A 14,985-nucleotide genomic window follows, 5' to 3' on the forward strand; every position below is an offset into this window, starting at 1 on the left:
TTATCTTCCTGCTTCAAAGCATCTTCTCCCTTCACTACCTTAGCTGGGAGAGCTCCGCTAGGAAGCAGGTGGTACAGATAAAAGCTGTGAGGAAGAGAGAGATCACTGTGCGAGAATGTGGCCACCTGACGCCCCCAGCGGCCTGGGATGGTCTTTGTCTGCACCTGTCATCCCGGTTTAGCATTTCTCCTGGATGGTACATTAATGCCATCCTAGAGTATTAGCAAAACGGGAAGGACAGTCTGTCGGTGTAATCCTCTACTGGATGAAGGTTCTCGACATCATGTCTGGACTTTGAAAAGTTGCAGAATGAGAAAAAAGCACTCATAATTCTTAGCCAGTATTTTGTTAACATGGATGTAAAGAACTGAACAGCTGGGGGTGGGAAAAGGGTGAAAAATATCAACAGCAGAAACACCCATGGAAAAAGTCTGGTTGCAGACACATCCCCACGTCAAATCTTCCTGCGTGAAGGTTCCACCAATCTTCCTGTTGGCATCAAAACCACATCCTGTTGCAGAGCTGGGCAACGTCTACAGTTTGTTACTGAGGTGTGTCTGCTTAGATAAGCTCAAGGGTCGCAATCCTTTCCATGCCTTTGTAGAGTCCTGGATTATCATAATCCCTTTAGGTACTGCTAAGAATGGAAACCAGAACAGGATGTACTCAAGTGATCGTTTTAGTCACGGTTCTTTTGCCCAGAATGAGTAGATAAGAAGGAGTCTCTCCAGGATGGAAGGATGCCTGAATGGGGCCTGGTCCTCCTGGGATGGGGCGATGAGGCAGAGAGGAGGTTGTCATGTGATGTACTGGGTATCACGAATGGAATAAATGATGCCTGGACGGGGTGTGGTGGACAGAGCTGTTTCATTTTCACTTCCTTTAGGAGTAGAGGCTGGTAGAGTGTCATTCAGGAGGGCATCAATGTGGTGGATACCAGTTTCCTTATCCACGGAATTTGGCAACAGCTGGCGTTTGTCTTCTGCTACTGGACCACTATTCTCGGGGTGTCTGTCCCTGATGACAGGGGATGTGAAAGGGGATGTGAAATCATGGAGGACACAGGGCAACAGTTCTGAACCCACTTTGGCCTATGGACCTCTCCTAGAATCCAAGGAGAGCTATGGACACTGTTGCAGAAACAAGTGGACAAACTGTAAGTGGACACACACAAGCACTTTTCTCTTCACTTTCCTGGGCACCATAGACTCCACATTTGAAGTTGGAAGAGGGAAAATGTTTGCCACCCCCAAGGCCCCCCTCCCCCCTTGCAAATGAATTGACTTGTTCCTCTCAGTCTCGTGGGCGATCTTGAAGGACGGGGGTGAACTGGGCTGTGCTGGCGAGCACCCCAGTCACTCCCACTTCCTCCACCTCCTCAGTCTAGCACCGGGGAGGAATTCTACTGTGGAATTTGGGGAGCCACGCTTCAAATAGGCCTTTTGTGGACTCAGTTCCCAGGTGTGTGATCCAGTTTATTTGGTGAAAGAGAAGCACCCTGAGGGCCAGAAGTCTGAGCTTGCATCTCTCTCCAGAGGCCAGCATCCGTCAGCCCCCGTCTGATCTTATCTGGGGCCAGGGTGTTGGTTTCTAAAGCTGCTCCACCCGGGGGCTGCCGGGGAGGACTCTGGACAGAGCTGCCTCTTTACTCTTGGCCACTGAATTCACAGACTCACTCTTCTTAGAGAACCAGTGTCAATGGATGCTAAAGGCACCTTCAGGGCACTCTTGTTCCCGAGTCCAGGAGCTCTGATCCACGAGGAGGAAAAGCAGCTGATATCGGGTTATGGCCACGTGGCTGCAGAGGGACCAGCTGCACGGGCTCTGCTCTTGGAAGAGAAGGACTCGGGGAAGAAAAGGACCTGGAGCAGCCAGGGACGCCGGGCAGTGTATCTGCCAGACCTGCCCGAGGATCTGCACCAAAGCCGTCAGAGGGCCTCTTTCTGTTTCTAAATGCTATGAGCGTGAAAGGGCTCTGGCAGGGGTAGAGAAAACCGTTTTCTAAACTCTTGAATGTTCCTTTTTTTTTTAATGAGAAATTTTTTTAAACTTTTTATTGTATATTGCAGTATAGTTGATTAACAATGTTGTGTTAGTTTCAGGTGTACAACAAAGTGATTCAGTTGTACATATACATGTATCTATTCTTTTTCAAATTCTTCTTTCATTTAGGTTGTTATGTAATATTGAGCAGAGCTCCCTGTGCTATACAGTAGGTCCTTGTTGGTTATCCATTTTAAATATAGTGTGTACATGTCAACGAGAAAGTTTTTGAACATGCACCCTCAAACAAGTGTAAAATTACTGATAAATTATATACATAGTTCCTGTCCTTGAATGTTCTAAATTCTCACGCAAATGGCATCTGTGTAGACAATGGGATCAATGGCTGCAGAAACCAAATTTCAAGTTTCCGAGCCATAATTGTCCACATCTGTGTAGATTTCGGCCCACCATCGTGCCAGAGAAGAGATGCGGAGAGCTCGCTGGAGGACAAGGTGGGCACCTGGGCTCAAGGCTCAGCCTCACCCGCTGCTGGTTTCATTCCCACCTCTTCAGCCAGAATGCACATCCCATCCTCGGCTCGTAAGCACAGCTCTGTCATAAGAGACAGATGAGTAAAATCCCAACAGAACGGACCCTAAGACTCGCTTATCCATTTGAATAAAGTTTTCTTTCTAAAACAAAGTAGACAAGAAAAAACACAAATGATTTGGACTTTTCCTACCATGGGTTCTGTATTTGCAGCCGAAGGAAAAGCAGTTCACAGGCAAACACACGCCCAGATCTAGGACGGGGACACTGAATACCTCAACGCAGGGCAGGGAATTTTCCTGTTCTGTTCCTCTGACGTCCAGCACCGGGACTCGGCAGCACTAAAATTGCATCAAGGGATCTGAGAGACACGGGGCAGGATTAGAAAGTGAGGTGGTGCTTGCCTAGGAACGGGTGGGACGCAGGAGAAAAATGGGGCAAAAGAAACTCAAGTTGTGTGACAGGAGTACAGAGAGAATCTGTTGGACAAGGATTAGGAAAAGGTCTGGCAGAGAGTGAAGGATTTCTTAGGTCTGCAAGAGACGTCAGGCTCAGCTGGAACCTTGGCTTTTCCTCCGCAACACGAGAGGTTGTATAAAAGAGGCACAGGAGAAGGGGCGTGTGAAATAAATGTCGAGGTGGCTGACAGGTGATTCAGTTGGTTGTCGAAGAGAGACTCGCCTCTCTCTTCGAGGTGGTTAAGAGAGATTCGAGTGTTAAGAGAGATTCTTAACCACTGTGCCACCAGGGAAGTCCTAAAATTAGATATTTAAAGTATGCATTGTGGTGAGTGAATATACGTTTACTTTGTGAAGGCATTCTCCTCATTTAGTTAATTAACAGCCATCACCTCACATATTTATCTTTTTTTTTGTAAGAACATTCAAGCTCTCCTTGCTTAGCTAGTTTCAATTGTACAATTCGGTGTTATCAGCGTGTTGTACATTAGATCCTCAGACTTTGTTCATCTTATTCCTGCCTTGAATGTGTGCTGCGTTCTACTCACAACCAGGCCCAGCACTTGTTACAAGGGACCCGCTAGCGTTTAACAGTTACTTCTTGTTGAATCGGTCCCACCTGACTCACATGACTGACCTCCCTACGTGTTTGCCCGGCCCCAGCTGGTGATTGTTCTGACCTTGAGATCAGAACGTCTCCACCTTGATACCTCATCCAATGGGAGGGAAGGGGTGTGCTCCTCTGCTGGTTTCCCTGGTAACCGAGGAGCTCACCTGACATCGATCCCCCTATAACTGGGTTTCCCCCTGCCCCTGGGAGCCAAGACTGCCTCCATGTCCTGCCCGCCGTCCACCGTTCGCAGTGGGAGTGGCCCCAGGACCCTGCCTCAGACGTGTAAGCTCCCCTATGCATTAACCACTGTTGTCTCTGTCGCTGACTCCGGGCTCTTCCTTCCGTCTTAAACCTGGGCAAGTACAGGCCTTGTAGGCCTGCGGGGCGCAGCCCATCATTTGGTGGAGCAGCCAGGAGATGGAGGAAACGCCCGTGAGCGCCGAGATGTCGGGAAGTTAGGACGGGGAATGGGAAGTTTTGGGGCCGACCACTAACATGTGGGGCCTGAAAGTTTCAGGGGTAACCCTGGGGTGGCCGTCCACTAGTATCGGGGTCTTGCAGTGGCTGACCTTGATGAATGGGGGCCGCCGAGAGAGTACAGAGAACTCCTAGACACCCCTACGGCTGTTGCAGAGATATTGGCCACAGCTGTGGGCTGGCCATTGCCTTTTATATTAAGAAAGGCCACGGAGGCTGAGCTAAGAGCCGAGGCGAGCGTTAACTTGAATGCTGATTCCCGTTCCTCTGCAAGTGAGGCGTGTGCATGTGTGTGAATGATATGGATTATTCTCTATTCCTGTTATTTGTTTAAACTGAATTGGCTATTTAGAAACTAAAAAAAAAGCCGTGAAAATGGCCAAAATGGAAAGCTTTTAACATTTTAAAATGGGTTTTGCTTATGCTGTTAGAGGAATTTGGCTTTCTAGGTGGAACTGGTATTTCTCTCCCTGTGCCTTTTGAGATATAAATGATCTACCTGGGCTCTCAGGAACTTTAATCCCGGAGAGTGAAGGTAAAAAAGAGAGGCCTTTTAAGCTGTAGCAGGAAAACTGTGAGATCTCTGTGTCTGTAGAGATATATGCATGTCTATGTGTACCTTATAAATATGAGGTGTCTCTGCTTCTAGATGGCGTTGCCAAGATTGGTGTGTGGATGAGCTCTGTTTATTTGCTTAAAAGAAATTACAAGCTTATATGAATTCTCAGACATAGAATGAATTTCAGGTTCATGTGATCTGGGAAATATTCAGTACTGAATTGATATGTTATTGAAGCTACTGAAGCTTGTTGGTTTGATTGATATAGACATGTTTTTAGAGTCATCAGTGTTAAGTATAATACTTCTGTTGTACTTAGGTTTACTGGAGGTCAAATAAGACCTTATTATATCTGTTGCAAATTTGTCAGCAAGGAAAATAACTTGATATTGATGAAACTTAAATGTAAATGAGATAAGAGCTTTTACGTAAACTCTGTAGGAATAATTATGTTTTGGGAATATCTGTCTAAAATAGTCCCTCCAGATTTTGCTAACTTGAAACTAAACTAAGTTAAATAAAGATAATTCATTGACTATCTGGGTCATTTCAAATGGGATAAAATATTAGAAGATTAATTGCTGGGCGAGTCTAAGTTTACCAACCTTTGCCTTCCTGGGAGAGGAAGACTAAAGCATAAATTATCCAATCAGGAAATGCCGGTATGACAAACAGTTCACATTTACTTGCTTCTTGGTTTTTGGTTGGTTCATTTCCTTTGAATACATACCCGGAAGTGGGATTGCTGGATTATCGGAGTACCACACAGTTTTTTGGTTTTTTTTTTTTTTCCGGTACCCGGGCCTCTCACTGCCGTGGCCTCTCCCGTTGCGGAGCACAGGCTCCGGACGCGCAGGCTCAGTGGCCACGGCTCATGGGCCCAGCCGCTCCGCGGCATGTGGGATCTTCCCGGACCGGGGCACAAACCCATGTCCCCTGCATCGGCAGGAGGATTCTCAACCACTGCGCCACCAGGGAAGCCCCACACATTTTTGATTACTGTAACTTTGTGTTGCGTTTTGAAATCAGGAAGTGTGAGTCCTCCAACTTTGTTGTTCTTCTTCAAGGCTGTTTTGACTATTTAGGATTCTTCAGATTCCATATGAACTTCAGAATGTTTTTCTATTGCTGCAAAAAAAGCCCTTGGAGTTTTGATAGGGATTGCCTGTAGATTTCTTTGAGTAGTGTTGCCATAGTATTTTGGGGTAGTATTAGCAATATTGTCTTCTAGTCCATGAACATTTATTTAGATCTTTTAAATTTTCTTGCAGTAATGTTTGTGTATATCTTTTGCCCTGTTAACTTTATTCTTACATGTATTTATATTTAGAAAGAAATATAATGTATATAGGAGTCTAGATTCTGGAATTAGACTGCCTGGGTTTAGAGTCTGATGTCACCATTTACTAGCTGTGGGCCTTTAGGCAACTTATTTAGCTTCTTTTTGCCTCAGTTTACTCTTCTGTAAAATGAAGAGAATAATAATGATACATGATAAATTTGATGTGATGATTAAATGAGATTATATGTAAAAGGTGCTTGCATTAGTGTCTGGTTCATACTAATTGCTCCATAAATGTTAGCTTTATTGCAGTATTGGGATGCATAGAAAAATGAGGCTGGGGGGGGTAGATTGCTGCCATTTTGGGAAGGTCGCAAATACCAAGATAAGCAATGTAGACCTTGTGCTGTTGGCAGAGAGATTAGAAGTTTTTGAGAAGAAAGTCTTCTTTTAGGCAGTCAATTCTGGTGTTAATGGGAAAGAGAGATGAAGAGTGATGCTGTTGTGAGCATAGGCACCAGTTCTAATCGATAATGAGAATCTGAACTCTGGTAGAGGTAGTGATAGAGTGTAGCCAAAGAATGTATACGTATTCAAAGGGAGAGGTGTACTGCAGACACTTCTTATTTTTTCAGAGAACATCTGCAGGTCTTGACAATTGTTTGCTTGTGGATAATGAAGATGTGCTGAGTTTGAGGTGTCTTGGTGGCATCCATCTTGGTGACAGTCTGAAGTTTGGGAGGGAGGTCAGTGTAAGAAATTCAGATTTGGAAGTCATCCACTACGCCGATTGTTAAGACATCGCCTCTCAACTCCACGCCTACCCCCTCTGCCTTGCTTGGTGGTACTCAGGGTGGACCCTGTGGACATTTTCCTGGCACTGGTTACAACTGCAGGCTTTACAGTTGTTGGAAGGTTCAGAGCAGGAGGAAGACTCTTTCCTTCTCTCCTGTGCCCTGTTTTCCCATGTGTATCAGCACGTGGGCGTGTGGGGTGGGCAGAAGGAAGCGGCCTCACCTGAGAGGTCCTCGTGGATTCGCTGGGGCCCCTGCCTCCTGCAGGTGTCCTCACCACCACCTGGCGGGGCTGTTTGCAGCAGCCACACCCCGGCAAAGGAGGCCTGACCTTCCTCCTTGCTGGGGGAGGGGGTGAGGAGAGGGGGGAGGGGGAGGGGGAGGGGAGGGTGGAGGGCGGGGGAGGGGCAGGGAGAGGTGGGGGAGGGGAGGGGTGGGGAGGGGAAGGGGGAGGGCTCTCCTAACCCTTTGAGTTCCTGCCTTGCTCACGTTGCCTGAAGGTGGCTGCTTCTGTGCCCTTTAAAGTCCATTTTACCCCTTTTACTAGTTAACGCTTTTCTGCCCATGAAGATTTCCCTGTTCAGATTACTGGTGTGATTTCTGCCTCCTGCCTGAAATCTGACTGAGTAATAGAGTCAGAGGAGGATGTGATATTTCACAGCAAAGAGGAGGAGGAGGGTTGAGGATGGAATTCCGGGGAATGGTTTCTCTGGGAAGCAGTCAAAGAATGAGTTGTCGGGAAAAAGCCAGGAAAGTAAGAGGAGAGCCAGAGAGAAGGCAGAGAGAAGGGTTTCAAGAAGTGGACGTGAAGGGGGGTGGGGGTCAGCAGGGTCAAATTCCTTAGTGAGGTTGGGGGTGGCTGGGAGGGGCCGTCGGACTTGGCTGCTAGGAGGTCCCCAGGGGCCTTTCCAAGGACAGTTTGTTTCTAAGGTCAGTGAAGGCAGGAGACAGATGGCCAAGTGGACAGAGGAAAAATGGGAGGCAACCAATGCAAGCTCTTCTTTCAGGAAGCTTGACCTCGATGGGAATGAGGAAAAGCAGAATTAACACAGAACAACCTTTCCGGGATGGGGAGACTTGAGAACAGAATTATATATGAGCCTCCCTAATTCATGTGAGGCGGATAAAAAAAATTGTGAGGTGCTTTTAGAAATTAAAAACAGCAGATGGAAGGGGAGGGATAAAGTAGGAGTTTGGGATTAAAATAAACACATGTTTATATATAAAATAGATAAACAACAAGGACCTACTGTACAGCACTGTAGGGAACTGTACCCAGTATCTTGTAGTAACGTATAATGGAAAAGAATCTGAAAAAGAATATACATATATATATACCTGAATCACTTTGCTGTACACCTGAAACTAACACAGCATTGGCAATCAACTATACTCCACAAAAATTAAAAAAAAAAGCCTAGCATATAAATGCAAAGTACTGAAAACGCTCTCATTATCCTTCTAGGACCTTCAGTGTGGAAGGTTCTGCCTTGTGGCTGTCACACTATTTCTGCTCGAGCAGATCATTCCACCCCTAAATGCTCCATGCTAGTGGCGTCCCGGGGCTGCTGGCAGAGACGACTCCTGCCTTTCCTAGAAATTAAGCCCACAGAGATTTTCTTCCTGTCGTATGCACATTTTCCTCTTCTGAATTTACCATAAACTTAATTGCTTTGGCATCTCTCTCTTGCTCTGGGACCTACTGGAACTGCTCATTTTGGAAGCCTGGCTTACATTATGCAAGAAAGTGATGAGCCCACGGCAGAAATATTACCACAGGGCCTGCAGACTTGTATGTATTCTGCTCCAAATAGTCTATTTCTAAAACTATGTCCTGCCCCTTGAAATGAAGGATTGTGAGTATTGTTTGTGAAACAACAATATCCAGTGTCAGAATAGAACTTTCAGATTAAGGATTGATCACCCAAAACATTTTGATTTGTGCAAATAGATACGGAGGAAGATTTGTATAAACACAAACCACTTATTAGAGTTATGATAAGCAACTTTCTCTGATAGAAGGAAGAGAAATGAGGGTACCTACTTCATACTAAATTGGGAGCTTTCACAACCATTATTTCACTTCTTCATCTGCACCACTGCTGTGCTGCGTATCCATTCCCATTGGCAGCTGAGGCTCTGGGAAATTAAATGGTTTGTCCATGATTATACGACCGGTAGATGGCAAGCGGGATTTGTACCTATGTCTCTGATCCCTATATCTGAGCTCTTACACCACATTATGGAAATGGATATAATTAATTCACCAGAAGAGTGCAGTTTTGGGTGATAAGTCTGTGGTAAATGCTTTACTGAGCTCAAAGGGATACATGGAGATGAAAGAAAGCTATGAATCCTTGGGTTTAGAAAAGAAGTGATTTTAGTCCAAATTTGGGTTGGAGTCTGACTGAGGAAGCAGTGTTAGAAATAAAACCACTTAGGGGATGTGGGAACAGGTGTATGTGTATGACTGATTCACTTTGTTATAAAGCAGAAACTAATTTAAAAAAAAGTAAAAAAAAAAGAAATAAAACCACTTTAAAAAACTCAAAGTAGGACTTCCCTGGTGGCGCAGTGGTTGAGAGTCCGCCTGCCGATGCAGGGGACACAGGTTCGTGCCCCGGTCCGGGAGGATCCCACATGCCGCGGAGCGGCTGGGCCCGTGAGCCATGGCTGCTGAGACTGCGCGTCCGGAGCCTGTGCTCCGCAACGGGAGAGGCCGCGGCAGTGAGAGGCCCGCGTACCGCAAAAAAAAAAAAAAAAAAAAAAACTCAAAGTAACATAAATATCCATTATCCATTGATAGGGAATTGTTTAAATATATTATGATAGAGGCATACAATGGAATACTTTGTAGCCATTACAAATAATGATGTGTCGTATCGTAAACCAACTATACTTCAGTACAGAAAAAGAAAAAACAAAACAAAAAAGAAATAAAACCACTTTAACGATCAGGGAGCTTTGGTAAAGCACTGGCAGCCCAGGGATGGAGAAGTGACCAGTGGTCCAGGTCCAGGGCTGAAGGGGTCCAGCTGCTTGCCTATGATGGCTGAACTCTGGGCGGAGGGAAGGGGTGCTGGTACCAGAGAAGGCATCACGGGGTTGTTAAGGGGAGCAAGCATTTCCTGACCTCTGCACGAGACCCTAGATTTTGAATCTGGCTTTTTAAAAGAGTCCACTTTCTGAAAAGAAAAATTAGAAAATGGCAGAATAGTGATGACTTATATATCCTTTGCAAAGCAGAGAGGACGGAACAATTGTGATCTCTGGAGCACACAAGAATATGAACTCTTAGGAACTATGATTTTTTTTTTTTTTTTTTTTTTTTTTTTTAGTTTGGAGTTTTTCCCTTAGGTTTTGGTGGTGTAATCTCACAAAGTCAAGGAAGCAACTAGTTTAGTACACATCCTCAAAGGGGTGCACGGCTGGCAAAAGCCAGTGACCGACTGGTTTGGCCGAGCATAAGTTTCTGAAAGCTCAGGCAGCTATTATTCACGCTTTGGTGTGAGTTATGCACACACACGTTATGAGACAAAAGCGCATTGTATGTCAGAAACATGAAAGCAGACCGTTTTTGGGTAAAGTGTAAGGAGTAGCTTAGGAGATGAACAGAGTCACCCATGCCCTGGTTTTCTCCCTGCAATTTACAAAACTCAGACTAGTCCATTAAAGCTGAACAGGGGCCTCCCTGGTGGCGCAGTGGTTGAGAGTCCGCCTGCCGATGCAGGGGATACGGGTTCGTGCCCCGGTCTAGGAGGATCCCATATGCCGCGGAGCGGCTGGGCCCGTGAGCCATGGCCGCTGAGCCTGTGCGTCCGGAGCCTGTGCTCTGCAACGGGAGAGGCCACAACAGTGAGAGGCCCGCGTACGGAAAAAAAAAAAAAAAAGCTGAACAGGAGGGGGGGAAATGAGACCTGAAGGAAAATTTTACAGGGAGAGTTCAAGAGTATCTACAGGAAAAGTTGCCAGAAGGAGACCTGAGAGTCGGGCGTTAACATGAGTAGTCCGTGCAGAGAAGGGATCTGGGAGGAGACCACTTCCCACGCTGCTGACAGCACCAACGCACCCCTGTGTGTCAAGGCATTTACCAGCGGGGATGCTGCTTTGAAGGCAGTGCCTTCGGGAGAAGCTGGCTCGTGTGCAGTGTGGCCCCATCTCTGCCGAGATTGTGGGAAGATATCCCAGCAAGGCTGTTGTCACCACACTCGGAAAGTAGCACGGAGACATCCCCGCAGACTCGGCCCCCTTGTACACCTCATCTTTGAACGAATACCTTGACATTTCCTATTCCTGTCATTTTCCCCTGGAGTGCTGTTCTATGAATACGAAAACCCTCCTGCTGATGCTGCGATCATCTATGATTTGCCAGTAAATCTCCGATGTGCTCCAGGGTAATCGTGAAACTCCACTTCTAACATCATCCTCAAGGATCTGAGGGTAATAGCCACAGGCGTCGAAAATAAAGCAACTTTTTTAGTACTTGAGAGATGACTCATACAACATGGTGTCCAGATAAAATAATTCTTCCTGTTGAATTCAGGTCCGATCATTGAAACGTGGGCAGGTTTAAAAGCTTATCGAATAGAGGGATGTTAAGCTCTTGTGTAAAATTCAGGACTGTTAGTTAATGAAAATCTGCAATCAAATTCATGGAGTTGATTCTGAGAAGGATGTGACCCTTTGACCTGGACAGGATTGCAGCAAAATCCCTGAGACACATGGTCATCTGTGGGCTTTTAAAGTTCTCTGGAGAAGTAGGTTCTCTTGAACTAATTTGTGAGTTTAACAGCCATCCTTCTAAGGAAGATCAGCAAATTGACCTTATTTTCAAGTAAGATAATTCAGGGTCTGAGTCTTGTACTATAAATTTCATCATTGTTACACACACCATATTAAAAGAGGTGACTTGGGGGCTTCCCTGGTGGCGCAGTGGTTGAGAGTCCGCCTGCCGATGCAGGGGACGCGGGTTCGTGCCCCGGTCCAGGAGGATCCCACATGCCGTGGAGCGGCTGGGCCCGTGAGCCATGGCCGCTGAGCCTGCGCGTCCGGAGCCTGTGCTCCGCAACGGGAGAGGCCACAGCAGTGAGAGGCCCGCATACCGCAAAAAAAAAAAAAAAAAAAAAAAAAAGAGGTGACTTGGGTCTTTAAGGGGAAAAACGTGAAAATGTCAAATTGCATTTGGGATACTAACTAGTAGTATAATCCATGGTATAACTACTTCCCTGAAATATTTCTTTGCGGGCCCTCGATTATGGAGCTGTATCATTTCCGTTTTGTAGAGGACAAAGCTGAGTGGTGATAAAAAATATTCCCACTCTCCTTCTTACCATCTGACACAAAATCAAACAGATGGGGAACAGAAATAGTGAGCTTCAGAGGCCAGCCTTAAAATTCTGAGTCACACTGACCAGCATTCCACCACTGTGTCTTGTATCAAGGGAAATTCGTGCAAAACTAATAAGAAAACTGTTTAATATTTCCTATGAAAAAGCAAATGGTCTCTCTCCAAACCAGTGACACCAGAAATTCCACCCTGGAGCACCATCTCATGCAAAAACCAGTGTAATAATCTCTGAATGCTTGAATGCTCGGTCAGCTTTCTGAATGATAATATCACATTTCCCTGTAATCTGAGCATTTTGCATAATCTCCCTCCTCTCACATTTCTTAACTGAATGTAATTAATCAGGACAGGCTCAATGGGTGGATAGTTCTGAGAACGAGCTCATCGGGGTTTGATGAGATTGTGAGTTATCCTTTCTCTGGGAGAGAGTGAGAGGTTATTTTTCCCTGAAAATAGAGCAGAACAGAACAACAAGACAAAACAATGCAGAACAAAACAAAAGAGGTCTTAAAGAAAGCCAGCATTAGTCTAGTTCTGGTCTAATGAGTCTGGGTCCACATACAACCTAAACAGCCGGTCCAGGCAAGTTCAAGAGGAAGTTTGTCAGACTCACCCTAGTGTCAGGTGGCTTTGGGAGGCCAAGGGCTTGTTCTGTTTCTTGCAGGATCCTGCAGTGTTACCTCAAGCCAGTGAGCTTGTGGAGAAGCTATGCCTTAACCATCTCTGTAACTCCAGCCCCTGGCGTAGTTCTTGGTGTATAATGAATTCATCAGCTGGGCTGCCGTAACAAAATACCACAAACTGGGCGGCTTATACAACAGGAATTTATTTCTTACAGTTCTGGGGGTCTCAGATCAAGGTGTCGGTAGGTTTGGTTTCCTCTGAGGCCTCCCTCCTTGGCATGAAGATGGCAGCCTTGTTATTGTGTTTTCACATGGCCTTTTCTCTGGCACCTGGTGTCTTTTCTTACAAGGTCACCAGTCCTATAGGGTTAGGGCCTCACCCTTATTACCTCATTTAATGTTAATTACCTCCTTGAAGGCCCTGTGTCCAAATAGTTACATTGTTGAAGGGTTAGGGCTTCAACTTATGCATTTGGGAGGTGGGGGACATAATTCAGTCCATAACATATAGTACTTACTCAATAATTGCCTTTTAAATAAAGAAAAAGGTTAACTGTTTATCTAGTTAGTTTCTCTGCTGATGAATGAGAGGGGCCACAATGACAGCTATTATTATTCTGGCAATTGATGTTAGGGTTTTACAAAGAGGCTTCACTAAACATTGAATTTTTCAAATGATTTCAAGGGAATTTATTGCTAGACCTATTTGTTGGATGCACTGAATGTCCACTTCCTGTTATGACACACACACACACACACACACACACCCCAGGCCTATTCAGGAGATGGCTGGAGTCGCAAAGCCCCTGGCTTGGACTCATCTCGCAAATCCCTTCCCCAAGTCCTGACTACTCTCTTCTTATTGCTGGAATTAGGTCACGGGCAAAGCTCCAGCAATGAATTTTTAAAAAAATATTTTTATTGGAGTATAATTGCTCTACAGTGCTGTGTTAGTTTCTGCTTTATAACAAAGTGAATCAGCCATACACATACATATATCCCCACATCTCGTCCCTCTTGCGTCTCCCTCCCACCCTCCCTATCCCACCCCTCTAGGCGGTCACAAAGGACTGAGCTGATCTCCCTGCAGCAATGACTTTTTGAGCTACAGGTGGCCCTCCAGCTGAATGTGATGCTTGCCTGGTTTATATTTTGAGCCCCGTCTTAATCTTTTCATTCCAGGCTGTCAGGATCATTTTATGTAAGCGATTTTAAACTTTTCTGGAATCTGATGAAAGCTATGGACTCTCCAGAAAAATACATATATATACATAAAGTATTCTTGCTTTATATGTCTGGTGGTCCATAAAGACTGTTTCACAGACACATGGGAGCCTAGAATTTGCTTTTTGGAATGCATGATCTGAAAACTTCCCTGTACCCATGGGCATTGGTAGACAATAAAATGGCTATAGTTTTTGCTTTAAAAAAAACAGCTGAGAGCAGTCTCATGCAAAAACGTCTTGAATCTCTGCCTTGCGTATGACTTAGGTACTGTATTGCCTCCTCTGTCCATTTGTAATGCAAATCAGGGCTTCCACAGCAGTAAATAATAATAGCCAACATTCCATTGAGAGCTTGCTGTGTTAGCCCTGTGCTAGGTGCTTTCCATGGATTATTTCATTTAACTGTCACAACAGCTCTTTGAGGTAGGTACTATTGTATTTCTATTTTGCAATGAGGAAACCAAGGTATATTAGTTTCCGGTAGCTGCTGTAACAAATTACCACAATCTTGGTGGCTTAAAACAATTGAAATGCAGTCTCTCACGGTTCTGGAGGCCAGAAGTCCAAAATCAAAGTGTTGACTGGGCTGTGCTGCCTCCAAAGGCAATTATATACAAAATAATTGATAGCAAAGACTTGAACAGGTATTTGTGCACCCATGTTCATAGCAACATTATTTGCAATAGCCAAAATGTGGAAACAGCCTAAGCTTCCATTAACGGACGAATGGATAAACAAAATGTGGTATATACGTACAAGGGAATATTATTTTGCCTTAAAAACGGATGAAGTTCTGATGCATGCTACAACATGGATGAATCTTGAAGAAGACATGGATGAATCTTGAAGACATTATACTAAGTGAAAAAAGCCAGTCCCCAAAGGACAAACATTATATGGTTCTACTCCTCAGTTTCCTGAAACAGTCAAATCCATAGAAATGAGGAGCAGAATAGAAGTTACTAGGGGGTGGGGGAGGCAGGAATGGAGAGTTGGCTCCTGGGGACAGAGTTTCAGGTTGGGGTGATGAAAAGTTCTGGAGATGGATGCTGGGGATGGTTACACAACAGT

At 45.2% G+C, this 14,985-nt stretch overlaps 1 protein-coding gene across 1 annotated transcript in view; it reads right to left on the reverse strand.

Moving 5' to 3' along the window:
* The window catches only part of GALNTL6 (polypeptide N-acetylgalactosaminyltransferase like 6), a gene marked incomplete at both ends in the record, with an annotated part of 1,095,032 nt that overhangs the window by 26,684 nt on the left and 1,053,363 nt on the right, over window positions 1-14,985 (reverse strand). The gene's annotated exons all lie outside the window — the stretch shown is intronic.

The sequence above is a fragment of the Mesoplodon mirus genome, assembly GCF_964341445.2.
Source record: "Mesoplodon mirus genome assembly, chromosome: 1".
Classification (NCBI taxonomy): Eukaryota; Metazoa; Chordata; class Mammalia; order Artiodactyla; family Ziphiidae; genus Mesoplodon; species Mesoplodon mirus.